Source organism: Vicugna pacos, chromosome 4 (genome assembly GCF_048564905.1).
Source record: "Vicugna pacos chromosome 4, VicPac4, whole genome shotgun sequence".
NCBI lineage: Eukaryota > Metazoa > Chordata > Mammalia > Artiodactyla > Camelidae > Vicugna > Vicugna pacos.
The window spans coordinates 23,789,784-23,816,789 of NC_132990.1; the positions used below are offsets into that span (position 1 = coordinate 23,789,784).

The 27,006-nt window shown below is 46.4% G+C and overlaps 3 long non-coding RNA genes across 4 annotated transcripts in view; 2 read left to right on the top strand and 1 right to left on the bottom strand.

Annotated features, from left to right (window-relative positions):
- LOC140696015 (uncharacterized) overlaps window positions 1-27,006 on the bottom strand; it is a 93,083-nt gene that overhangs the window by 21,742 nt on the left and 44,335 nt on the right. Inside the window, exons 3-7 of one of the 2 annotated variants that reach the window (XR_012071933.1) lie at window positions 13,332-13,508; window positions 7,036-7,201; window positions 5,490-5,579; window positions 3,473-3,606; window positions 239-477 (exon numbers count right to left, since the gene is read on the bottom strand). This is a non-coding gene — a long non-coding RNA (uncharacterized lncRNA). Of the gene's footprint in view, window positions 1-238; window positions 478-3,472; window positions 3,607-5,489; window positions 5,580-7,035; window positions 7,202-8,576; window positions 8,708-13,331; window positions 13,509-27,006 lie in introns of those variants that run through there. The other variant, XR_012071934.1, reaches the window with a different exon arrangement.
- Window positions 8,881-13,794, top strand: LOC140696017 (uncharacterized). The gene is made up of 3 exons (XR_012071936.1): window positions 8,881-8,979; window positions 13,140-13,286; window positions 13,656-13,794. It is a non-coding gene; the product is annotated as an uncharacterized lncRNA (long non-coding RNA).
- LOC140696016 (uncharacterized) lies at window positions 21,123-25,374 on the top strand. Its single transcript, XR_012071935.1, has 3 exons — window positions 21,123-21,256; window positions 24,901-24,952; window positions 25,180-25,374. It is a non-coding gene; the product is annotated as an uncharacterized lncRNA (long non-coding RNA).

The following is a 27,006-nucleotide window of genomic DNA, read 5'->3' on the forward strand; positions in this document are numbered from 1 at the left end:
GGCGCCCCACACACAGCCTCTGCCCTCCTTCCCTCCTCACCGTGCTGCTCTCCGCGGTCAGCAGCCTCACCAGCCCAGATGCTCAGCAGACAGCATGAACTTTTCTGCCCCAAGTAGCCTTGGACGCTCTGTAAACCCTGGTGGTGATTCGGGCCCCAGAACTGGGCTTCTGGGTGACACCAGGACCCCCTCCCCCTCAGCAAGCAGACTCCAGGTGCCCTGCCCCACCTCCACTTACTTTATTCCCAGAGAATCCTCAAAGGCAGGTCAGGACTTGGCTTAGGGGCCTGGTCAGGAGGGCGAGGGCACTGTCTTGGGGAGACACCATCTCCAGGCCACACGGTTTCTTGTTCTCCCGAATGAGTGTAGGGCACGTGGCAGCCCCTTTGTGATGAGTTGGAGACCCCAAGTCGAGAAACTTCCTTGAGAGTTAGGAGAAGCTCTTTGAAATGTTTGATTTTCTACGTGGCATCTTTCCTGGTCAGAGGAAATCAAGATACTCTAACTCACAATCTCATCCCACCAAACCAGCCTACTTCTCCCTACCAACACTTTGCTCCCATTTCCTTGGGTTTGGGAAAACATTACATAGTATGTCCTCTTCTGCGTTTTTCGTTGCTAATAGATGTGTGTGACAGGGTAAGTTTTGAAGGTTCAGTTGTCCTGTCTCCTTCTCTGTGCTTTCAGAGGAATGGTTTTGCCTGGGGCTGGAGGCAGGGCCCACAAAGAAGCCTCCAGAGGCTGCCCTAGGGGTGCAGCCCTCAGGACAGAGGCCACAGGAGTTCAGGTCTCTTGAATGCAGAGGCTTTCGGAGTGTAGAGATCTGGCTGTCTCTGTGGGCTGCCTTGGGAGGTGGCCTGGCTCCCCCCAGGTGGCTACTCAGATCGACCTTGGGTTTGGATTGCAGCCCAGCACTGCTCCAGTCTCAGGGTCATCAAGGTGGTCTTTGGAGAGGGCTGCTCCAGAAAGCCTGCAAATACCTGCAGGGGGACATCCCAGACCTGCGCACCGGTGGGGCACAGAGTGGGCAGTAGGGATAGAGAATAGGGGAGGATGGAGAGTCAGGACAGAGCTCTGCAGGCCGCCAGCACTGGGCTGAGCCCTGGGAGTCGCCAGGAGAAGCTGTCGACACACCGCTGCCGACGGCAGTGAGGAGAGAGCCCGTCGTCCTGATGACCTAGTTAACTGGGGTCAGGCTCGTCCTCAGTGCTTTCTTCCCACATGGTGTCTCATTTCATCCTTACAACCCAAGGGCATTGGTTTTGGTTTTATTCCTACTTTCATATAGGAGAAAACTAAATTATTACATTAATAAATAACGTATCTCCATTTTGCAGGGTACAAAACTGAGGCTCAAAGTCATTCACTTGCCTAACAAAAAATCTCAGTGTTAGCAGAGTGGCTGAGTGGGGGTTTAAATCCAAACACGTCAGACTTCCCCGACTACGCCCTTCAAGACCCAGGAAATGAGTGTGAGGTTGTGTGGTTGGCCCTGGGTGTGCAGCGGACATGGCCAGGAGGGTGCGGGAAGGCCGGGACTAGTGCCCAAGAGGCGGGGCTTTGGGTGCCCCTTCCAGGAAGAGGCTGTGCTGCTCCCCACATCACTCACTGTCCCCCGGAACACACCCAGTTTGAACCTGGAAAAAGGGACTCATGCCTGTGAGTGCCTGAAAATGGCTTGGGTTGTGTTCTGGACCGATGGGGTGGCTCTGGCGTCTTTCCATGTCCCCTTCCGACCAGCCCCCCTGTGAGGCTGTGGCTGGTGCAGCTGGACGTTGGAGTGGGGTCTGACCCAAGTCCTCTTAGTGCCGCATAGTTCCTGCCCGTCCTCCCTCCTCACAGTGACTGCTCTGCAATCAGCTGCCTCACCAGCCTGGACACTTAGCTGACAGCCTTAACTTTTCTGCTCAAAAGTAGCCTTCGATGCCTGAGGTCCCAGGAGATTCTCAGAAGTTACAAAAAAAGGAGATGCTTCTTGCTCGGCTGAAAGATGCCTGGCTTAACATCACCCTGCCTATATTCAAGGAGCCTCACTCTTTGAGGCCAAAAGGGTATGATTGGAGAGACATTAAAAGAACCCTGTTTCTAGCCAAAATGCCCTATTTGGCACTGCCAAAGGTTAGGTCGTTTTCTTAACTTTCTTTAGTTGCAAGATCTTTCATTCAAATGATACCTTTGGTAGAAGCCTGATTGAAGAAGGCTGTATGTTGGGGAGACTGGCACCTTATTTGCTGGACCTTCCCTCGTCACAATAGCAGGACCAAAGGTCCCTCATCTGGACTTCCCTGCACAGTTTGAAAACCACTGATCTAGTTCAAACCCTTTGATTTACCAGCAAGGAAATTGAAGTTCAGAGAGGTTGTGTGACATGTCCACTATTTCAACAGAAAATTTAAAGCCGGTTAGACCCAAGTTCATTTTGAGGGTATGGTGGTCAAGTTGGAATTCATTACTCTTCTTATGTGCTAATTATCAGCCTTTGAAAACATTGCTAGAATCAGATTATGCAGTTGATTTTAGTTTAATAAACAGTTACTAAGCGCCTCCTGGCCATGTACAAGGCACCAAGCTCTGGACACGGTGGGAGGAAAGCCCACCCTAAGGAACGGGGAAAGAGACCCACAAGCAGGCCATTCCAGTACGGGTGGGGGACTAGGACAGCCACTCAGTCCTGCCTGAGAGTTCCGGGGGGCCTCCCAGCCTGAGCGGCGCCATAGAGGATGGACAGACTCGACCGGTGAGGGCAGGGGGCAGAGGCATCCCAGAAGTGCTAAGGCCCAGACTGGGGACAAGTATGGTGTTTGCTGTGAGTGGACCAGCACCGCTAGAGGGAGGGAGGTAAGGTGGGGAGAGGCGGGAAAGGGTGCTGGGATCTTGGACACCATACTAAGGGGCTTGGGCTCCATCCCCAGGGAATAAGGATGAAAGGTTTTAAGAAGGAGAATAAGCAATTTAGGATGGGGCATTCTGGTTGCTGTGTGATGACAGATTTAAAGAGAGGGGGTGCCACGAAATATGCCTAATGAGGACATTATTACAATGGTCTAGGTGAGCCTACAGTGGGTAGAAATTCCAGAAATATTTGTGAGATGTTTTAGGGAGATGAGTGACTCTATTTAGGGAAGGGCTGCTGAGGGAGAGGGAGGAGCCAAGAATGTGTGGCTGGTGACCTAGAAGGGCCTGGAAAGAACAGGACACGGGCTAGAATGGTGCTTTTGAGAGAGAGGAGGTCTGGAACACGAACAAATCAGGGAGGCATCTGGGTGGGACCAGGTACACGACCAGGAGTGGCTCTATGTGGCCAGGAGGACCATCAGGCCACAGAGAACTCCCCAAGTCCCACCACCTCAGGCCAGCACACCTGTGGAAGCCTTTCAACCTCAGACCACCTTTCTTTCCCCCAACAGTGGGAACCAATGGAAAATTCTGGAACTACAGGCCAGCTGAAGTGAGGCCTGAGCTTTGTACTCACCATCTTGGCGTCACCTACAAGATGCTCTTTGCGGTCTCCAGGTGGTGCTGGCCTGTGTGTCTCCCGGAGCAGGCAGAGGACGGGCAATCCCAGGCCGTTGAAGTCAGCTGTGGTGCAGGAGGCAGCCCGGGCCGCTCAGCGAAGAAATTGCTAACTCAGGTCCTGTCGCCCCCGATCGACCTCTCAAAGCAAGGGGTTAAACCTTTCCTTAAAAACCCTGCAGTGCCTTGGAAATCAGCTGAATGGCCTTTCTGTACAGCTTCTAGTGTCCCGGGTGCCCTAGCTGGCTTTCTGACGAGATATAAATGATAGATTTTATGGGCAGCAGCATGGGCCAGTGGGCTAAGGACAGGCCGGGGAGCCAGCAAGGATGCGGCCTCGGTGCCTCGTGACCGCTTGACTCAAGGTGTGACCTTGGGCTGGTTACTTAACCTGTTTACACCTTAGTTTCCTTGGCTGAAAAATGGGAGTCCTGATACCACTGGGCCTCACAGGGGGGCCGTGAGCAGGAGCTAATTGATGGCTCAAGTGTACCCTGGGTGTCTCCAATGCTAGTAAACTGCTAAGTAATTATGCGGCGCCTCGGAGCGCTGGCAGCCGACATGCAGGGCACTCTTCCCAGGCCGAGGGGGCCAGGGAGCGAGGCCGAGAATGCCTGGCTCAGCTAAATGCCAGCCACTCACCTGGCTGACTCCTCCCTGGTGAGCCCCTCAGCAAGGTCATCCTTCATCTCCTGGAGATCTTTCTCCTCAGGGCTCTGACAGTCTCTCCTCTCAGACCTGCTTTTAACCTGATTTTCTGCAAGATGTGGCTTTTTCTTAAATTGACAGCTGGGTGAACAATAAGTCTGCAGAATCGTTGCTCTCTGCAGGACATGCACGCTGTAAGGTGCTGTCCGTGTCTTCTCTCATGGATTCCGCCCCGCAGGCACAACTGAGGGGAACCCTGTTGTTCCCATTTCACAGATGCAGAAACTGAGGCTCAGGGAATGCAGACATTCCCAAATTCTTTCAGTGGGTCCTTTTTAATGAAGCCTCTCCATCACTGTCTGTGACTCTCCGTCACCACTTCACGGTTGAGCCTGTGCTGTCCTGAGAAGTCAGAAGGATTCAAACCCAGAAATCTCTGGCTTCAAAGCTCAGGCCTTTCCATCACTCTGTGCTGTCTTCCTTGTTAACTCTTTTCTATGTGGGGCCATGGGGTGGCAGACAGGGCAGAAACATCACTGAGCTGGGTGCAAGGACCCCAGATGACTTCTCTCATCTCTACCACAAATCTGCTGTGAGGCATGGGACCTTTCTGAATCCATGCTTTTCCACTGAAGTCCCTCCTGTCTCTACCATGTTATGATCCTCCACTATGGCTGTATATCACAGTAACAGGTACCTGCCTTCTGTGTGTTCTGACACATAACAGCTATTAGTATACCTGCTATGCTCAGTGCAATGGACCGTGCCCCTCCCAAATTCATATGTTGAAGCCCCAGTGCCCAATATGATGGTAATAGGAGGTGAGGACTTTGGGAAGTGATTAGATCACGGGGTGGAGCCCTCCTGATGGAATTAGTGCCCTTTTGAAAGGGACCGCAGAGAGCTCTCTCACCCCCTCCACCACATAAGGATATAGTGAGAGGACAGCTCTGTGAATCCAGGAAATGAGCCTTCACTAGACTTTAAATCTGCTGGAGCCTTGCTCTTAGACCTCCCAGTCTCCAGGACTCTAATAAATTTCTGTTGTTTATAAGTCACCATGCCCATGGTATTCTGTTAGCCCAATGGACTAAGACATCCAGCTAGGCTAAATGATCCTTACAGCCAGGTACTGTGCTATGCCCCAGTGGAAGTGGCCTTCCCTTCTCTCTTAGCTCTGCTTTGCCCAACTTGTCAATGGGCAAGAGTTACTGATCTGGGCCCTAGGGCTCCTTAAAAAACCAAGTGATTCTTACCAGCTCATCTGGGAAGGGGGCAGTGGGTGGAAAGAGAGTTAAGCCTGCCTTGAGTAATGCCCTGGTATCCACCTGGTAGGGAGGTTTGTCCCTGGGGCTGCATCAGCAGGGCTCTCCTTCAAGGGATGCACAGGGATCCTGGAGCAAGTTGGCGATCTTCCCCTGTTATTTGTGGACAATAACACCAAATCTCTGAGCTGTGGCAGAAGGGCCTTGATGGGTCCCAAGAAATAATGAACAACACAATCATCTATTTGAGCCAACAAAGTGATGGTGACTCTGCTTAATTTTGTGCTCCCTGAACTATTGGGGAAACTGCAGAACAGCTCATCGGTCCAGGCATCAGACTGCTAAGACTCAAAACTGTTTGAGTGACCCCAGGGTAGCAGGCCGGAGACCCTGTGTGCCTGCTCTCTGCCATCTCTGCCCCTCTGGGAAAGCTTTGCCAGCTCAAGAGCACTTTCCTTTGTTCCCAAATATATCCCCTTCTCTCCCACTGTTCAGTCTGAATAAAGGGTTTACAAAAATAGCACAAGCCTTGGTGACTGGCAGGGCCAGTGCAGGGCACACCAGCCCCACCTCTCCTCTTCCCCAAATCGCAAGGCTCTGCTGCATTTGAGTCCACGTTTCTCATCCCTGCACCTGAGCTCCCAGGAGAGGTGCTGTAGGAACATGAGCCTCCTTTAAATCCTGCTTTCCCGGACACTTACTACTAAATGGGATCAACCATCACTTCCTATTAGTACAACTTGGCCTTTCCAGTGGTGACGGGCAGCCACGGGCTGCTCTGTGGATCACTTAGAGTCATAAAAACTGTGCTGTGGGCTACCCCTGCTTCACAGAGGGCTCCTGGGAGCAGCAGGAGGAGGGTGGGGGAGTAGAACACAGAAAGCTCGAAATCTTCTGCTAAATGCTGTCTCAGGTGCCCCGACACCCACCCCCGCCCCTGACCCATTCTGCTCTAACCTCATCCATTGGCCCCAGGAACTCTTCAGGGCCAAGGACATGGAGGCCAGAGCAGGTAAGGTAAAGGGCTGCCACCTCTGGTGTCTGCCAGGAACTGTTCTCAGATCTCTTTTAATCCTGCTGTCAAGTCTAAAATGCATTTTACTGTGGGGCTCAGAGAAATTAAATGGTTTGCTCAAGATCACAGAGAGGGCAGAACTGGGATTCCACAGGCCATGCTCTTTCCTCTCCGGCAAGCTGACTTGGAGAAGCAGCCTCCATTTCACCTGCCAGGGAGGACCCTACAGAGGAACTCAGGTCAGAGCCAGCTCCGCCCAACCGGGGAGACAGGTTCCTTCCAGAAGGGCCACATCAGGGTGGGACAGCCAGTGTCAGCTCTCTGGAGGTCACACAGAACCCTCTTCAGGGTCTACCCAGGCATTCAGTGGTTAAAAGCAAACATGCAGGATTTATCCCCTGGTCTCCACAATGTGTGGGGACAACCAGGGTGAAAATTTCAGCTTCAGGAAGCCCTTGCACGGAGCATGCGGTATGGACATGCTGAAGGTTTGGCAAGGCTGAAGGTTTACAAAAATGAAACAAAAACTGCACAAAAATCCCAAAGCAGAGCTGCCATGAACCTGACATAAAAGCAGGCACGTGGGAGGTGGACCTGAAGCTCAGTCTCCACTCCTCCATCATGACTGTTTCACAGAGAGGCTGGTGGCTGGGCCCCTTCGGCAGACGTGGACTGCGGCCGTGGAGTGCTCCCAGCTTGGCCTGCATCCCGTTACTTCCCAGAATGACCCTTTACTCCTTCATTCTTTTGGTACAAGTTTCTGCCAAAGGAACACAGATGGAGAGAGAAAAATCACGGCTGGGTTTAGATAGGGAGAAAAAATTCACAAAATGTCAATATATTCATCCTGGAAAAAAACCTGAAAATGTTAAACGATTTTAGGGTTTTTGTGGGATCACACACACACACACCCCCCCCATACATACACTCAGAGAGTGGTTGTTTGGTCTGTCTTCTGCATCTGTGAGCTGTTTTATTAGACAGCACTCATGCAGAGGCGCTGGGCTCACCTGCAGGCTTTTCTTCCATTCTTGTCCTGGGCAGCCTCTCTAGGACCTCTTCCTTTCTCTGTTCTTTTTTCTCCCACAAACACTACCTCCCTTTCTTCTCTGTGTCCACAAACACTACCTCCCTTTCTTCTCTGTGTCCCATGCCCTCAAGCTCTCCTTTTCCAGCCCAACAATAGCCCTGCTGAAAAACTCTAGGATATTCAGATCACAGGGAAAATGAGGAGAGAACTTACTATGTTCCCCTCCTGGAGCCCATGGTCTCAGAGACAAATGGCTGTGAGTGTGTGGGGTCTCTTGCCTCTGGGAGCTGATGAAGAGCCTTGGGTAGGGCAGAAGACATCCTTGGGACCCTCAAAAGCACCCTACTTAGAGGGCTGCTAACCCCACTAACCCCAAAGGGCTTCTCTGAGTATAAACTCTCATCCGATGCTCCTGGCTCTTCCCATAGGCTATTACGCGCTTGGTGGGGAGAAGTCTTTAACACTGGTTCCTTTCCCACGTTCCAAATGACACCTTTATCCTCCAAAGAGGTGCAGAGAGAATGGGCGTGGATCTGGCTATGGCTAACTGTGTTTGTGGGAAACAGGAGTATCGACCTGGTAGAGGGCCGTGCAGCATGGCAGCAACTGCCTGAGAGGTACGGGGCCGGTGGGGGCTCCGCCTGGTAAGCACTGCTCTGGCAGCAGGGAAAGGGCAGGAGGGAAGGTGAACGCGAGATGCTGAGAGGAGCTGATAGAAGAGCATGCCTATGCCCTTTCCTCTCCTAAGAGACTGGTGTCTGGAATTTGAAAGCCCCCAGATGTGGCATGGCCTGACCTTTGGCCTCGGGATGACGGCAACTGGTGGAATGACAGGAGACACTGCTCAGACTGAGATGTGCCATAACTTGGCACAGCATTTCCCACACACCTTCGTGAGGCCCTCAAGGGTGATGTGAGCAGAATCACTCAGCACCCTGAGCATTAAACTTTCTTCCCAGGAAATAGGGGTGAGGGTTGTTGCCAAGGCCACAGGGTGTATAAGTACCCGTAGAACCAGGTCTAGGACCCAGGTCTTCTAACTCCCAGAGGTTTAGGAAATACAGCAGTCCCCATCCACAGGTCTGCTCTCCAGGCTTTCAGTTACCTGCAGTCAAGCCTGGTCCGAAAACATTAAATGGTACATTCCCAAAATAAACAGTTTATAAGTTTTAAATTGTGCACTGTTCTGAGTCCCATGACGAAATCTCTTGCCCTCCTCCTTCGTTCTGCCTGGGATGCGAGTCGTCCTTGTGCCTAGCGCATCCTGCCCATGAGCCACTTACTAGCCTCCTCGGTTGTCATACTAACTATTGTGATATCACAGTGCTGGTGTTCAAGTAGCCCTTACTTTTCTTACTGATGGTCCCAAAGCACATGAGTAGTGATGCTGGCAATTTGGATATGCCAAAGAGAAGCCATAAGGTGCTTCCTTCAAGTGAAAAGGTGAAAGTTCTTGACTTAATAAGGAAAGAAAACAAAATCATATGCTGAGGTTGCTAAGATCTATGGTAAGAACAAATCTTCTATCTGTGAAATTGTAAAGAAGAAAAAAGAAATTTGCTAGTTTTGCTGTTGCATTTCAAACTGCAAAAGTTACAGCCAAAGTGTGTGATAAGTGCTTAGTTAAGATGGAAAAGGTATTAAATTTGTACAATATTTTGAGAGAGAGAGAGATTTACCTAACTTTCATTACAGTATATTGTTCTAATTATCCTATTTTTAGTTATTGTTAATCTCTTACTGTGCCAGTTTATAAATGAAACGTTATCATAGGTATGAGTGTATAGGAAAAAACAGTATACATGGGGTTGGGTACTATTGGTGGTTTCGGGCATCCACTTGAGGTCTTGGAATGCATCCTCTTTGGATGAGGGGGATACTATAATCTCAAAGGTCCAGACAAAGTTTGACAACAAATAGCATGCAGGTCCAAGTGACACAGACCTTCTCTCAACTGCTTCTGCTCAACCAATCTGCTACAGCTGCTCTTCAGCCCCTTCCTAAAATATATTTACTGATGCCTATGTCACCAGGAGTGACCCTGGCTAGTTGTCATTCCGTAGCACCTCTAGGATGTTCTTTCCCAGTACACCAGCCCTTCTCCAGTGTGCACTTCTGCTCCCACCAGCACCAGGTGAAGGCACGCTTGCTGAGAGTCAGTGGCTCCTTTTCCCCAAATCTGTCTTATGCTTGCTTTGCCTGTCTTTGTAAATGCCCTATTGCAATTAAGTAATTTAATGAAATGTTCTGCAAAGAGATGATATAACGAGAGTGAAATGAAAAAGAGTCATCATTCCTATGCAAACGAAGTTAAATACTTTGGGAAGATCAAATGATGCCTAGTTGCTAGGAAGTATTGCTGATGAGTTAGGTGTGGGCAAGCTAACATGAAAGATGGGTGGGGGCGGGAAACACACATATCTATAATGATTCCTCACTCAGAGTACTTGGCAAGTGTAAGCTCTCATCCCACTTTAAAGAAACGGAAACTGGAAATGGTAGATGTTGCATTACTGGGTGTGGTTTAATCGGGAAAGCTGGCTGGACACGCCCATCCATGGACCCATACTCAAAGGAAAGGCGCTGGACTCACATCAAAGAACAGAGAACGGATGTACATTTATATGTTTTAAGTTAAAGTAAAATGTTGAAGGTGCGTAGGATAATTTTCTCTGATTTTCCTTTTCAACCAACTTTTTCCATTAACTGACCAATACCAGTCCGTACTGTGTCAGATAAAAGGGATCCTGATCTAATAGCTAACAGTTATTGAGCAATTATTTGGTGCCAGACACCATACTAAGTGCCTTTTATGTAGCATCTCTTTCAATGCTCTCAATCTACCCATAAGTGAGATACTGACGTTATCCTGCGGTGGCATATGGACCAGTCTTTACAAGTCTGGGTCTCTCCTGCCTCCCACCCACTGTCCTTTCTTTTGCCAGGCAGCAGCCCATTACAGACAGAATCACACCTCTATAATTGTGCCTCCTCACAGTCTCACTCCTTGGGAAGACTCTGACCTGCCCCTGATGGCTCTTTTGGGAAGGTAGTATGGTTGTTTCAATACAGCCCAAGTAGGTTCTGGGTTTCGTGCATGGGTGTGAAGATGCAGACAGGTAAACACCACACATGGATGGGGTGGGAGCTGTGAAAACAGGAAACCAGTAGAGAGTGCTCAGGAAGACTAAGCCCAGCACAAGGCCTTGTCATAACATGGGGTGGTGGGTGAGGGTGGGACTTTTAGGAGCAAGACATTGGAAAAGCCCACCTGAGGCACTCTGGCGGAAGAGGGCAGGGTGGGGAAGAGGGGATGGTGGCAAGTATTCCCAGCAGTGCGCTGGCCAGGAGGCAGAGCTTCCTGATCAAAGCAGGGTCTGTAAATGGGCACCGGCAGTAACAGTAGCAGCAAGAAACACATAGGAAGGAACAGAGAAGAGCACCCTCTTCAGTTAGTAGCATCGGGGAACTCTTGTCTTTGCAAGAGAAATGTACTTGGTGGACTGCTTGGTTAAGCAGAATAGAAATGTACTTGGTTGAGGCAGAAATCTGGTATCCATCAAGGCCGGCAGGATAAGGATGCGCAAGATGATACAGAAAGGAAAGTTTAAGGAGCCACACATGCTGGGCAAAAATATTTGCCACACATGTGGCAAAGGACTTACATCCAAGATATATAAAGAACTCTAATGGCACAATAAGAAGAAAACAAATCACCCAATTAAAAGTAGGCAGAAGATCCGAACAAACATCTCACAAAAAAAGATACATGAGCAGCCAAAAAATTCAAGTTCATCAGCCATCAAGAAAAGGCGAATTTGAACCACAGTAAGATACCAAAACTCACGCACTAAGGTGGCTAAGATGAAAACAACAGACCATACCAACTGTTGGGCAGCAGTAGGGTACCAAGGGTGGGCAGTGCAAGCAGTCTGCGCAGGGCAGGGAATAAGGGGGTACAAGGCCTGTACAGAATTTAAAAACAGGAGCAAAACCACTAAAAGTCAACCTGATTCTTATTATCACCATGCACCAGCAATTCTAAACAATGTCAGTGATAAGATATTCCTCCTCAGTGAGGACAAACCCCTCCCAGGCCCCCTCCCTTGATACCTCACTCTTGGGGGTGTCATATGGTACGACCACCCTGGAGAACTGCTTGGAAGTTTATTTTAAAATAAAAAAAAATGACACTTCTACATATTTTTCCAGCAGAAATGAAAACACATGAAGTGAATGTTCATAGCAGCTTTCTTTACAATAATCCCCAAATGGAAACAATCCAAACGCTCATCAACAGGTTGAATGGCTAAACAACTTGTGTTAGGTACATCCACACAACGTGATTTTCTTTCTTTTCTTTCTTTCCATTTTATTTCTTTCCTCTACTCGGAAATGGAAAACGAATAAAGTACCAAAACAAGAATGCAACAAAATAATAAATCTTAAAAACATTATGCCGAGCAACAGAAGCCAGACACAAAAGAATATACACGGCTTGATTCCATTTATTTGAAGACCAAGAACAGGCAAATTCTAATCTATAGTGACAGAAAGTAGAACGAGGTTGCCTGGGGCTGGGGCTGGGGATGAGTACTGGCTAGGTAGGGACAAGGGAAATTTCTGGTGTGTGGGTAATGCTCGTTACAGGCATACCTCAGAGATACTGTGACATCAGCTCCAGACCACCAAAATAACAACACAATTAAGTGAGTCACATGAGTTTTTTGGTTTCCCATATAAAAGTTATGTTTACCCTATACTGTAGTCTATCAAGTGTGCATTACGTTTTAAAAAACAACTGACATATCTTAATTAAGAAATATTTTATTGTTAAAAAACGCTAAGCATCATCTTAGCCTTCAGCAAGTTGGGGCAGTAAATCAAAGATGGCTGATCACAGACCACCATAACAAATAGAACAATAATGAAAAAGTCTGACATATTGTAAGAATTACCAAAATGTGACACAGAGACATGAAGTGAGCAAATACTCTTTGAAAATGGCGCCCATAGACTTGCTCTATGCAGGGTTGCCACAAATCTTCAATTTGTTGTTAAAAACGTAGTATCTTTGAAGCACAATAAAGCAGGCTGTGCCTGTAACTGACTGTCATGGCGGCTACATGAGTAAACACATTTGCCCAAACTCATAAAAAATGTGCGTATTTTGTTGTGCATATTTTGTTATGTGTAAAATTGTGCTTTAATGAGGTTGATACGAACGTTTGAAACAAAGGGAAAAGATCTAGAGTTAGGACCAGGATAGATAATGACTACTCTGAGAAGACATCCCCAGCTCTTCAGGGGCATTCCTCAGCAGGACTTCATCAGCATTCCAGAGATATGCCTGCAGACCACATTTGGAATGTTCAGTCTGGATGTATACTGACATTAACCATCATGGAAAGCAATGTGTAGTTTAATCTATAGACATTTCTGTTTCTTTCCTCAGAAGTGTTTTTATGCTTCTCTCAAGTTCCTCTATTTTTAATTCCTTTAGACGTAGGCAAAACTGCTATTTGGATGATGATGATAATAATGATAGCAGCTAACGTTTATGGAACATTTACTAGGGCCAGACACTTTGCTAAGGGAATTTACTTGCATTGTTTTATGTAATCTTCATATAACCCTGATTCTCTGAGGTTTTATCCCCATTTTTCAGATCAGGACCAAGGTTCAGAGAGGTCAAGTTTCTCGTCAAGGGTGCACAGCAAGTCAAGCCCAGACTGGCATGTGGTTCTGTCTGATTTGGAGTCTGTGTCTTGTCCTTGCAAACCAGAACCTCCAACAATGGACCCATCGCTACCTGGTAAACCAGACCACAAGGCCCTCTAGAAGGGGGTGCTAAACATACCTGCAGCTGCAAAGTGCTTAAGTTCCTTCTGCTGCCAACATCCTCAGGGCAGTTTTCCTTCCCTGTTGAGCCTTCTTAAGCACCCTCTTTCTTGCAGTTACCATGGTGCCTGGTAGATTGATGCTCCATTTATGGCCAGCAACCAACGCAGAGCTGAACTGCCTATCCTCATGGACTCTAGGGGTGGGGAGAAAGATTCCTTCTTAACCTTCCACTCCTCTCCTGAGCTTTACTTCCTCCCTCCTCCCTCCCCTAGGATTCTGGGAAGTTGATTCTTTTGAACTGTGACCATGACCGTATATATCTCTGGGTGTATTCTAACAGGAACCTGCGTTCCTTCCACCAAGGTCTGGCCAAGGAAGTTATGCAGGACTCAGGGGACTCCTGGAGGAATTTGCTCAAGTCGGCTGGGGTCGGCATCCCGACACTCAGGTGTATTCGTGCGGCCAGGCCTGTTTGACAATCAAACCCAGGTATGAACAAAGCGGGAGGGGAGATGCGGGCCAGTGCGGATCCCAAGTCGGGCCAGTCTCTTGTTTGAGGAAGTTTAATAATGCTAGAGGCCCTGGAGGAGACGTGACAGGGAGGAGGGGGCCCCCGGCAGAAGAAGAGAGGGGAAGATAATGGAGTCCAAAAGAGCTCCTGAAAACGTGTCATCTTGCTGCTGCCGAAACCCTTTGAATACGTTAAATCCTTAATCAGAGTAGCCTAAGACTGCAATGACTGCATGGAGACACGTTAGTCCAGATAAATCCTTGCAGGTTTCAAAGATCTGAGGGGCCCCGGCACTTCCCTCTGCAGCGCTGCCCCCTGCCCTCTCCTCCATGATGTCATGATTGAAGTTTCGCTCTCACCACGCCTGGTGCAAGTTGACATTGACAGTTGTAGCACTCTCACACCGACTCTGGAGGATTATTAGCTTTGAAGCTATTTGGCCTTGAGCGGTGAATTCTTTTTTGAGCTCACACTGGCTTATAATATCTGAGAAGGCTTGCTCCACTCTGGCCCCGGCTTGAATTAGGAGAGGAGGCCGCTTTCCAACTTGGAACTGATACCAGCAGGAACAGAACGGGGAATATTATCCATTTCTGATGGGCAACAAAGTTAGTGTTCTCAAATCCCCCCGAGGCCTTCACACCGAGTTTCCATTTTAACATCAGAGTTGGAGCCGCAGCCCGGGCTCGCCTCTGCCTGTAACCGCCGCGCAGCCTCGCAGCTGGACGCAGAGGAGGACTTGAGGAATACATGCTCTTCTGGCCTCTAATCTGTTTGTTATTAGGCTGTTGGAAACCCCTCAGTGAGGCTGGAAGCTGATGTCAGAAGAGTATAATTCAAGTGAATATTTGAAAAAAAACAGTGGGGGGGGGGGAAGCTCCCTTCTGTGATAATTTGCATGTGGTGAATGCAAGTGTCTGGGGGGATTAATTAGCAGAACAAAGCTGGGCAAGGGACTGCCAGGGAATTGGCAAAAATAGAGACCTGAAGAGCGTCTGACTCGCTCTTAATTTTGTCTCAGGATTTAAGCAAATGTCTTGCAAAGCTTATTCCAGGCAAAAGGGAAACCCCCCATCCCGATTGCCAGCCTCAACCTACAGCTTTTTTCATAACGAGAGAAAATGTGCTCATCACTCCCCACAGGCTCTGCCACTGTCCCCAGAGCAGCTTGGGGAAGGGGGCGTCGTCTCAGCTTTGCTGGACCATCTACTGGAGTAAACTGTGGGTCTGCTCTGGAGTTCTGGAGAGCTCTCTTAGGAAAGAAAGAAAGAATGCCCAAGTTTTCAGGCTGCTTATGTAGGGAGAAGAAAAGTTTTCTTGAGATTATCACTTATTTATCTACAAGTTCTTATTTGTCTCACTGTTATCACTTATTCATCTGTCTGTGTGAAGGTCAATCTTCCCCAATGCTACTTGTGTCCATAATTCATGGGCTGTATCTCTCCTGATGCAACTGGTTTTCTGGATGTGCCAGCCTAGGAGCTTAAAGAAACCCAAATGATACACCTTCAGATTAGAGCTGGCCCTGGTGTTTCCACTGGCTGGAATAAACTCGGCACCACTGCCAAACATCAAAAGCAAAGAAGTCACCGTGCCAGGAGAAGATGCTAACAGAGGTGAAAGCATAACGTTCATGAGAACAGGGTGGCTGGAAGAACAGCCGGAGGGGGTGGAGTAAGTGATGATGCAAAACACCAAACAAACATAAACTCAATTTCTCTTCCCAGTGGTTCAGCTGCAGAAATTTCTTGCATTCTGTTTTGCTGATGCTCAGGAAAGTAAACTGTATCTCTCTAACTCTAACGGATGTTCCCACCCCCTTAGCCTTTCTGAAATTGGGACCTCTTCCAGCTGACACATCCATCAAATGTATCAGTGCCCACTAACACCTGATATTAACATGATGAGATGTCTTCCAGTCAGGGTGCTTGCAACAGAGAAATACGGTAAGAAGGACAGTATTTAATCTTTTAAAAATGCCACTGAGACCTGGAATCATTTGTTCCACAGTGCAACTCTTGGAAAGTTTGCATGTGGCTAGAATCAAGTGCATTGATGACATGGGTACATGCCAAGGCAGGACTCTGAGAACTGGCTGTGTCCACTGAAATCCAGACAACAGATGAGTGGTGTCCATGTTGACATTCCTATTATTAACTTACTTAAGCAACTGATGGGTGCTCACCTCATCAAGGCTTACTTAGTTTGGCAAAATGATAAATTGCACTCACATTTTTTTTCTGCCCCAAGGCAAACTGGTGAGCTTGAAAAAAAAAACATATAACTCTTTTCAGTCTGTTAATAATTTCCAAAGAAAAGGGCAGCCAATGGTTGAATAAATAAACCATTCTTGATGACAATTTAAGAAGTGGAGTAACAATATGTGTGCATGTATGTGTGCTTAAGTGTATGGGAACACACAAGAGTGCAATCCACTCCTAATTAGTCCTGTGAATTTAAGAAGCACTGCAGTAGCTGACTCTGTATTTGAGTGTGGACAATTGTATGTACACATATAATATTTTGCAAAGAATAGTAAAAAAAAATTAGCTAATGTCCAGTGTTAAATTAGCTAAAATTAGCTAATGTCCAAAGCATAAGAATTACCAAGACTAATTTAGTAATTCTTAACCATAATTTCAAAGCTAGAATGGGCTGCCTTAGGAAGTAGTGAGTTCCTGGTCACTGGAAGTGTTTGAGTAGCACGTGCTGAAGGACCACTTGATGGGAACGTTTTGGTTGGAGCCCTATTATCAAATGTTGGGTGTCAGATGTGGTATTTTAGTCCCTTCCAACTGGAGAATCTATGATTCTATGACATAAAATAGGCAATGTCGTCTTAAATGAGAGCACACTGATGACAGGATTATATCTTAATTTAGCACAGTCCATAGGACATATGATTAATGTGTATGGAAACGTGAATGGATTGAACTGAATGATTTCTGACACACTTTCTTACACAAAGATGGGAGTTGATGAGTTAATTGTATTAGTCAGGGTTCTCCAGAGAAACAGAACCAATACGATGTGTATCTTTATATCTATAGTTACATATGGATATCCTAGTGGCTACCTACATATAAATATGAGAGGAGATTTACTACAAGGAATTGGCTCACACGTTTATGGAGGCTGATCAGCCATCTGCCCGCTGATGACCCAGGGAAGAGGGTGGTGTCAGTCAGTCTGGGTCAGAAGGCCTGAGAAGAAGGTCACTGCAAGGTGTAAATCCAGTCCAAGGGCGGGAGAAGACTCATATCCCGGCCCAAACAGGCAGGCAGCAGGAGGAAGAAGGGGCAGATTCCTCTTTCCTCCACCTTTTGTTCTATTCAGACTCTCAATGGACTGGCTGATCCCCACCCACACTGGGGAAGGTGACAGCCTCCACTAACTCCAACACTAATCTCTTCCAGAAACACTCTCACAAACACGCTCAGAAACAACATTTAACCTGGGCACATTGTGGCACAGTCAAATGGACACATAAATTAACCATCGCGTGAATGTATGTCAGCCAATGACAACAACGTAAGTGGAACACATGAATTCCTTCCTCAAGAATGTATTTCAGTGAACCAGAACTCTCTCCCCTCTTTGAGTCTGTGCTCTGTGAATCTGTGACATTTGGAAGTGCTCAAACGATGGGATTAAGTTACACCCAGGGTTATTTCACTGTTGACCATCTCGATCACACTGTTACACACTCCTGAGGAAAGTTCTCCCACGTCCCAGCCAACACCAGTCTGCCCCGAGCACTGGCTTCTTGTCATGCCTCACGTCGTTCACTTTCTCCCAGGCAAGTGGACCCCACTCCACACTCTTGCATGGCTGGCACTGCTCACCTCCACCTGACAGACATCACAGGAACAGAATGCATCCATTCCTGTTTTAACAAGTCAGTTTTACACACCGGTTGGAATTTGGTGGCATGTGAGTAAAAGGTAGGAGAACCATCATTCTAAATGTTCCCATGCTGTTGAACATGATGTTTGGCAATAAAACAGACCGTGTCATGCTGTAATCTTTCACGCTCAAGTCTGTCTATAATCTTTAGTAGAGTCTTTCTGATGCTTTGTGTTTTGTAAGAAGTCAGGCTTCTCCACGTCCTGGCCATGATTTTCAGAAACTTTGCTGAAAATCAATGAAGGCTGGCAGAGACAGGGGAGAGCAACTTCTCAGTATGGGTACCTTAATGAAACAGCCTATGACAATAACGTAGGCATTCAGTAACAGTTAAGCACCTTGGAGAAGACCTAACATGTGCAACCATTTTCTTGGCTTTGTCCCCCAGATTTGGTTTGCTCTTGAACGTTAGCTTTAAGGCATCCTCAAAAGGGCCCTTGGGCTCTGCGTGGGCCACACACATATATATGCATACAGCCACATAAGCACTGCCCTGCACAGCCCCAGGGGTGGAGGGGGCAGAGATGTTTACGGGAATGGAGCTCTGCTCTCTAACTGTCACTAGCTACCTCACATCACAAAATTTTATCTTGTTTTCCTATGCAGATCTGACTCTGTCTAGTTGGTTTCAACATATTGTGGGTTCAACTAAGACTTTTACAGGGAGATAAGCTCTTATGATTTTTCATTCCACGTCTCCCACTTCCTTCCAACAACCTCTTCCCCACCCCCCGACCCCAAAGAATGCTGACCTCCACTTTTACATGGAGCACAGGGGCACTCAGCAAGTCTTTCCAGCGGCTTTTGATTTTAATTCAAGTGATGCGAGCATTGAGGACTTCTCAAGAGAATATCTTGCAAACTTCAAATTGCTATTGCCTTTTTGGGACATTAAAGAAAGTTTCTCGTGCCCCTAGGCCTCCCAGAGGACACTTCCAAACAGCAAATTTGCTTTGACTTGAAGGAAGATGACATGTACGCTCAATAGAATGGTAAGAAGCAGGGAGGAATAAAGATGTAGCAGGGTTGCAAACTCACACTCCACTCCGATGTGCAGTATCAAATAGTTTCTGTCCTTCCTAAAGCTGGTCTGATCTTCCTCTGACATCTCCCCCCACATGCCAATTAACAATATCTGAGTCTCTTCCAATTTAAATGTTCTCATTTTCATTTATATATTTTATTTATTAGAAATTCAATTCCTTTCTGGGGTCTGTTTAAATTTTCCCTTTTAGACTTATGGTTCTCTGCATGCAAAAGCCCTTTCTCCATCCCAAAAGCATGGCAAAAGAGGTTTCTGTGCTTTTTGGTGGGAGAGGAGAAAGGGGACCAGATGGGATCCTTGGGATCTTTGCTGGTCTTTGCTGCAAAGTGGCAGGGCTGGTCAGCTCCCTGACCTGGGATAACCGTCCACCTGTCCTTTGAGGTGACAGTAATGGCACCCATTCCTGGCCATCCTTCCAGGTCTCATGGGCTATTATAGCCTCTTCATAATGATCATTGTTTTCATCCCTCCCACCTTCTCACTGCTATACCCTGGACCCTCTGTGGGCCGGCCTAAGGACACAAGGAATCTAGAGCTCTGTCTGGGGCTCCCAGGAATGGTGCCCTTCTGCTTCCACTGTGTCCCATGTTCTTGTATCATGTTGGAGGTGACCAACATGGACTCCAGGGACTTCTTGAGTCTGGAAGCCACCCCCTGGAATCCTCAGAGAAGTGTGAGAAGAAGTGAGTCACAGGTCTCCTGATGTTCTCAGCCTTTCCTCAGTCTTTCTACCATGCCTCCTGGTTCCATGTCTTAGGACTAAACAGGAGAGTCCAGGACCCAGTTGGTTTCCCTTGTCTGCCTGCCCTCTTTGCCTTCTTCATCCAACCCCTCAGGCTCAAAGCCTCCAGTTTCCCACCCCTCCATACCCTACCCTGATGGCACAGAGAGTAAATCTCTTTAGGATCTATTCCACCAGGCATGGCTCTCAAGATACTAATGGAAGCTAAAGGAATTTAGAAAATCCCTTGCCTTCTCAACAATGCTTGGCTTTGAGGATGATTTTCTTGCTTAAGAGGTCAAGAAAGTCAGCTTTGAGATTCAAACTGATCAATGGTCTCTTTGTTCTAGGCAGAATCCCTGGGGCCAGAAGCCCCATGCCTCAGCCTTGGAGGTGGAAGACTGCAGGGGAAGGTGATTTAAGAGAAAACCAAAAAGTTCGAAGTGTAATATTGGCAAAATATTATCCCTGTTACAGAAATATGATTCTGCGCTTTCAAGAAGCATAGTCACACACTTCCCTTTTAAGAAACGTCCATTCATACAATTTTCCTGTTTGAAACGTCCATAATTTTCAGCTTCCTTCCTAAAACACTTTCCCCAGAGTCATACGTACTTTAAAAAAAACTGTCTTTGAAGGATTTTCTTCCACATTCTTTTTCTATTTTTCTGGTGAACAAACAACACTGAATCAGCAGTAAGTGTTACATCTACCTGTTTGCTCTCTCTACAACCCTCAATTCCCCCCTTGCTAGCACCCTGCCCCCCACCCAGGGAACTCTGAAGTTACAAGGGCACCATGCAGAACAGAATCACAGTCCTCGTGACTGGAAGGAAGTAGGATAGTTTGGTAGCATCGTGGTGGGTGGTTGCTGTGATAATTACAAAGAAAGGATAGCCAACTTGGCTTTCATTGGGGGAATAAATTCTAGTTCTTCTTTGCATGTCATCTCTACAGTAATGGCCATGACCCCAAAGAAAATGGACATGGTGCAGAGAAGAGTACATTTTCCTCATGCTTGTCAAAGCATGTCAACATTCTCCCACGGAGCGTGGTACAATTCTCCTAATGCAATTAAGCAGCACCTTCTTTTTCCATGGAAATGCACTCACAAATGTCAGCCTGGCTTGCAGTCACCAGGCTGGGAAGAATTTTGTTATGGAACCCGAAACCTGGCCTGATTACATGTTTTGCAACAAACCCCTGAAGTTCACATGAACTTTTTCAACTGGTGAGTCTGACTGTGGAGTCACCATTAGGTTTTTAGATGGGAGACTTTGACTCAGTGGTGCTTAGTATCTGGTAGTCTTCTCAGTCTTCCCAAACCTTCTGGGAAACATGCTCACCCTCATTCTCTGGATGTGACAGGAAGCCACTTTTCCTCAACTAAACTCTGTGGATACGATGCAGCCTCCACGAGAGGCTTCCAGTTGACATCAGCTGGTCTCTGCTGATCAATCAACCACCAGCTCTGCCCACCGGCTCCTCCCATGACTGGTTCTACCTGGGCTGCAGTGAGCCTTGCCTTCCGTGGAAGTATGTGTGTGATAAAAATCACAGCTCCTTCAAGAGCGTAGATATATAACAATTACCCAGCATGTTCATTTCATTCTCACAGATGCCTGGTGAAGGGTTCACTTTGTCCCTGCCCTGCTTCTGAGGAAACGGAGGCTAGAAATTGCAGCTCAATGTCATGACCAGAGGAGTACATGACACAGGACACAGCGTATGGTGGCTGACATAGCCCTTGTCATCAAGGTACATACAATGGTTACAAGAATGGGACCTGTCTTGGGGATGTGGCACAGCGTAGCACTGAACATCACCAGCTATAGAATGTCCCTTCCAAGACCACCTACATTTGGGGGGCCCAGTGCCAAGTGAAAATGCAGGGTCTCTTGTTCAAAAAAGCACAGAAAAAAATGCCATCGAAGGTACTAAAATACGAAGCTTTTTCTTTTCCTGCCCGGTCTCTCTCTTGACTTACCCTGGTGCTTTTTATTTGCTATTTAACATCAATCCACATAAAGAGAAATTAAAATCTTAAATTATTAGCATCCGTTTACCATTCGACTTTGTGGAATTTTAAATGTAAACATAAGAGCATTTAACTCATGAGGAATCATCAGAATTACACAGTTTCTATTTCGTAGCTCACACACGTAATTCATTGTTGCAAGAACAGCGGAGACATTACACAAAACGAACTCAACTATTTCGTTTCACTTGATCTGCCTGCATTCCAGCAACGTTCTGTATCTGGCCCACTGCTGAGTGAGGGGACTGAGCAGAAAAGCAAGTGTGGGCTGACCTCTCTCTCCCTTTCCTTCTCCGGCATCACGGCATCATTTTCAGCATAAGTGGTTGGCTAATAAGGGGAAGTAACAAGAGTACAAAAGGATATGATAGGGTTCATTGATCGTTTGTTTCATAGAATGCTATTACCCCTTTCTGCGTTAGAAGCAAGTTCTGGTTCAGAGGGAAACGACGGAGCCTCTCAGGATTGTCAGCACCCCGTTTACTCAGCCGTACACGTAACACACTTACCTCGTGCTCACTTTTGAGCCTCACTGACCCACACATATTAGGGCCACCAAAATTCTGTGCGACAGGGCCTCCCCAATGCCACATGTAAATGAGGAGGCAGACAGTTTGTGCACATCTCCTCAGGCCCCTGTTCAACTGTCCCGTCAGACTTTACTTACACACCCACGTTCAAATATAAAATTATGATGAATCTCAAAATGGTGACAGGACAGCATTAAACCCAGTATGGGGTCCTCCCGGGCTCGGGGACCTGGACCTGCACAGGCTGCATTCTGTGCACCTGTGCCACGCCTCTCTTCCTGGCCCAGATTCAAGTCATAGTCATACCACGTTGTGACTGTGTGAACTTGACGGTATTAGCTAACCTCCTGGAACCTCAGTTTTCTTCACAAATAGTGCTTATTTTCAGCATTGTTACAAAGGATTTGCTCAGCATCTAGAATACTCCTTATACTTCCCCCGTACCTCTCAAACGTCTGAGATAAATGTACAGCCGACACATGCCTTTCCACCAGTACCCCCTCCCAGCTGACCTCTGGCAGGAGTATTAACAATTGCACGGCCTGCAGACCCTTTAAAGACAAGGAGTCTGTCTTGCAAGTCACAATATTCCCAGCGCCTCGCACAGGTCCTGGCAAATGGTTGGTGCTGAGTCATGGATGCAAAGCTGCATGAGCTAACTGTCTACATGACATGCTGGTGACATCTGTGGTGAGCGAAACTGAGACTGTCTTTGTCCCCACAAAGTCTACAGTTGAGGAGGGGAAAAAGACCTTAATCTAAGCAGTAGTGATGACCCGTGACCATGAAGACACATTACAGGGACCTCTGAGAACATACAGTGAGAAGCCCTGACTTAGTGTGGATCAGACAGGTGTTCCCTGGGCAGCTGGTTTCAGGATGCTGAGATCTTGAAGGGACAGTGGGAGCCATCTAGACAGTAAATCCAGGATCCTTCTGGATTCTGTTCTGTGAGGACTACTTGATCGTAGTGCTAGTAAGGAGAAAGGAGCGTTTTATCTCAAGAAGGAGGGAGGGTAAGTGCATTCTTGAGCCTTCAGGCCCAGGAAAGATTTCCTGTTTCCTACAGTGTGTCAGTGTGTGAGTTTCTACACATTTGGAGAGGTGCCAGCATTGCCTGCAGTGTCCCCAGGTGATCAGGACATGAGGGCTGCTTCATTCTACCCCCATGAGAGTTGATGACTTCTGCTTTTGGTCAGGTGGTAGCTAGAATCCCAGCTAGCCTGAGAGACAGTGGGAGCCAAAGCACCTTCTACTTAGCAGCTTCCCAGTGACAGTCCTGCAGCTGTCTCATGCTTTTACTAACTCTGTTTATTTTTTGAAATGAGGAAACTGAGATTCATGGAGGTCAAGTTACTTAACCAAGTTCTCACAGCTAGTCAGTAGCAAGTGCATGCATCACGTGGCTGTATTCCCATCACTGGAATATGAGGAATGCTGACACCGGCGCATCCTGCAGTCTTCCCCATTCCACTATCCTCCCAGTTATTGAGGCCAAAGACCTGGAAAATGTCCTTGATTTCTCCTTTTCCCTCAAATCGTATGTCCAATCCATCATCAGTAAATGTAATAAGTCACCATTTACATATACATAAATGATACTTATGCATCAGTTATTACATGCTCAGGATTATCTCACTGGATGCTTACAAAAACCCATTAGATTGCTTCCATGTCTTGGCAATTATAAGCAGTGCTGCAATCTAAATGTACATTGACAATGACTGGATAAAGATATGGTGTATATATACAATGGAATATTACTCAGTCATTAAAAAGAATGAAATAATGCCATGTGCTGCAACATGGATGGACCTAGAGATTATCATATTAAGTGAGTCAAAGACAAAAATCGTATGATAACACTTATATGTGGAATCTTAAAAAAGGATACAAATGAACTTACTTATAAATCAGAAACACACTCATAGACATAGAAAAAAAACTATGATTACCAAAGAGGAAATGGGGGTAAAGAATAAATCAGGAGTTTGGGATCAACAGATAGATGCCACTATATATAAAACAGGTAAAGAATAAAGACCTACTGTATAGCAAAGGGAACCATATTCAATACCTTATAATAACCTATAATAGAAAAGAATCTGAAAAGTATATAAATATATGTGTGTATATATATATGTATAGCTGAATCACTTTGCTGTACACCTGAAACTAACACAACATTGTAAATCAACTGTGTTCAATAAAAAAAACAAACCCATGAGGTACATGCTGTTTAAGTACCACTTTTCAGATTAGGACAGTAAGGCACAAAGAAATCGAATAATTTGTCCAAGTGCCCATGGCTAGTATGTGGCAGAACAAGAATCTGAACCCAGGATGTTTGGATCCAGAGTGTATGCTTTTAAATCATTACATATTAAGTACATCTAATTGACTCTACCTTCGAAACCCATGTTGAATTCATTTTCTCCAATTCAATAGCTGCAAACCACCTTCATTGTGCTTGGATTTCAGCCATAGTCTTATAAATAGTCTCTCTTTTCCCATTGTATAATTCCCTACAATTCCTTCTTCATAAAGAAGTCAGAGAAAGCTTTAAAATATAAATCAGATCGTGCCGCTTCTAAGCCAGAGCCCTCCAGACACCTTACCACAACCTGCAAGGCTCTCCATGATATGTGGCCTGTCTCCCTCTCTAATTGCACCTCATACCACGATTCCCCTCATTCACTAACCTCCAACTCCATTGGCTTCCTTGCATTCCTTGAATATACCCCCCCCACTTCCTGCCACAGGGCCTTTGCACATGCTTATATGATTTTGTCCCAGACCTTTACATAACTCAATCTCTTATTATTTTTTTCCAGGTCTTTGTTCAAATGTAACCACTATGGAAAGTTCTTTCCTGACTACTCTGTAGTAAGCAAAATTCTAAGATGCTCTCCATGATCCCCACCCCCTGGTGTAATGTCCTTGTGCTGGTGGAACCTGTGATTTAGTGGGATCTATCTGCCCTGATTAGCTTACTTATCTCTTGACTTTGAGTTATTCAAAGTGGAGGTTATCCTGGGTGTTGCTAACTTAATCGGATGAGTCCTTAGAGGAGCAACAAGCAGTAACAGACTTTCTCCTTTTGCCTTCATGAGTTCTACAGCTGCAAGGAATTAAATTCTGCCAACAAACACATGAGCTTGGAAGAGGACCCTCAAGCCTCAGATGCAACCCAGCCCTGGCTGACCCTTTGACTACAATCTTGTGAGACCTAAGCAGAGAACTCAGCTAACCCATGCCTTGATTCCTGACTATGGAAAATGTGAGATAATACATTTGTGTTGCTTTAAGCCACGAAGCTTGTGATAATTTATTAGGCAGCAATGGAAAATGAATGCAATATCTAAGATGCCTTCTCCACCACCACTCACTCTTTTTTCCTGCATTATTTGTCTTCATAGCATTTTGCACTACCTGAAATTATACTATGTATTTATTTACTTGGCTAGTCTGACTGTCCCACTGGAATAGCATCTCCACAAGGAAAGGGACATTGGCTTCTCTACTCTTCAATTTCCAGCTTCTGAGAGCAGTGCCTGGCACACAGTAGGTACTCAATAAATACATGTTGAATAAAGGCATAAATGAATGCATGTGCATTCACTGTTGACCTAATTTTAAAATGATTCTTAGGTATATTTCAGTTTAAACAAACTTGGCATGGGAATCTCAATTTCCATATAAAAAGAGTTTAGTACTGAGTTTTTTTGGTTTTTTTCCTAAAAAGAACATAAAGTATGAGGCAATTTACCAAAAGTGTCATTTAGGTGCAACTTTTTAGGAATATATGTATCCCATAAAGCAAGGTAAACCTGGCTATCTAACAGCCTCATTATTGTTACTTTTAACAAATGTGAGTGTATTTTAACATATTAGAACAAGAAGACAGGCATCACTGACAGTATGCACTTGTTGAAGGACATTTCAGAAAAGCATACTGAATGGATGGAATGTGATCAGAGTACTAGCAACACAATGTAATGGCTGTCGGTAATAAATTTACTTTAAAAATATCCCAATGATAGCAGTGCCCAGAACAATTTGACGGATTATTTAAAATTGTTGTAACGGTGAATTGCTTTTTGAATTAAAAATTTATAACCAAATGAAAGTAGACAAAACAAAGCTGCTAATACCCAGTACTCTCCCCTGCTGGTTCACTGGTGATGATAGATGATGACACACTGGGATGTGCTTTCACTCATTTTTTGAGGGGAGACTTTTAACATTTAAAACAAACAAAGGAAAGAAGAGGCGTCTGCTACTCTGAGAACGAGATGTTTCCCCTTGCACTGGAGCTCAAGTGTGCTCTCCACACAGGCTGCCTGCTCTGTAGGTGTCTCCTGGCATCAGTGCTGTTGCTCTGGGGTGGAAGAGCTCACAGGTGGGTGACTTCAAATAGGCCACCAAACCACGTCCCCTTCGCCTCCCGCAGCAGACCAACAGTGGTGCTGTGAAAGCACAATTTGTTTTGAAATCCTGAGCTACTTCTTACAGCAGAGATGACGTTTACCATAGCACAGGTTCTGAGATCTCAGAGTCATGTATGACCCACTACACTGCTGGGTCTGCAGCCATGCATGTTTTCTCCATCTGCAGCAGGGGGCGCCTGGGGTCTGACAGTGAGACGCAGCCCTGGAGCAAGAGAGCATTCAGAGCACCCTGACTGTGCACATGCATTCCCGTTTCCAAATACAGAATGAAATGACTTCTTTTCCTCAGAGAAAACACCTGATAAAGGAACAAAGTGTCTTGCAAAGTTACTAGAAGGATAAACAGCGCTGCTCTAGCTGAGCAAAAACTTTTCACCCATGTATGTAGCTGAGGGTCCCAGTAGTTCTCATCTGTATGTCCCCTGGAACCCTGGATTATCAAGGCCAGCCTCCTTGCACCCCCTCGGCTGACTGCACCCCCACGTACTG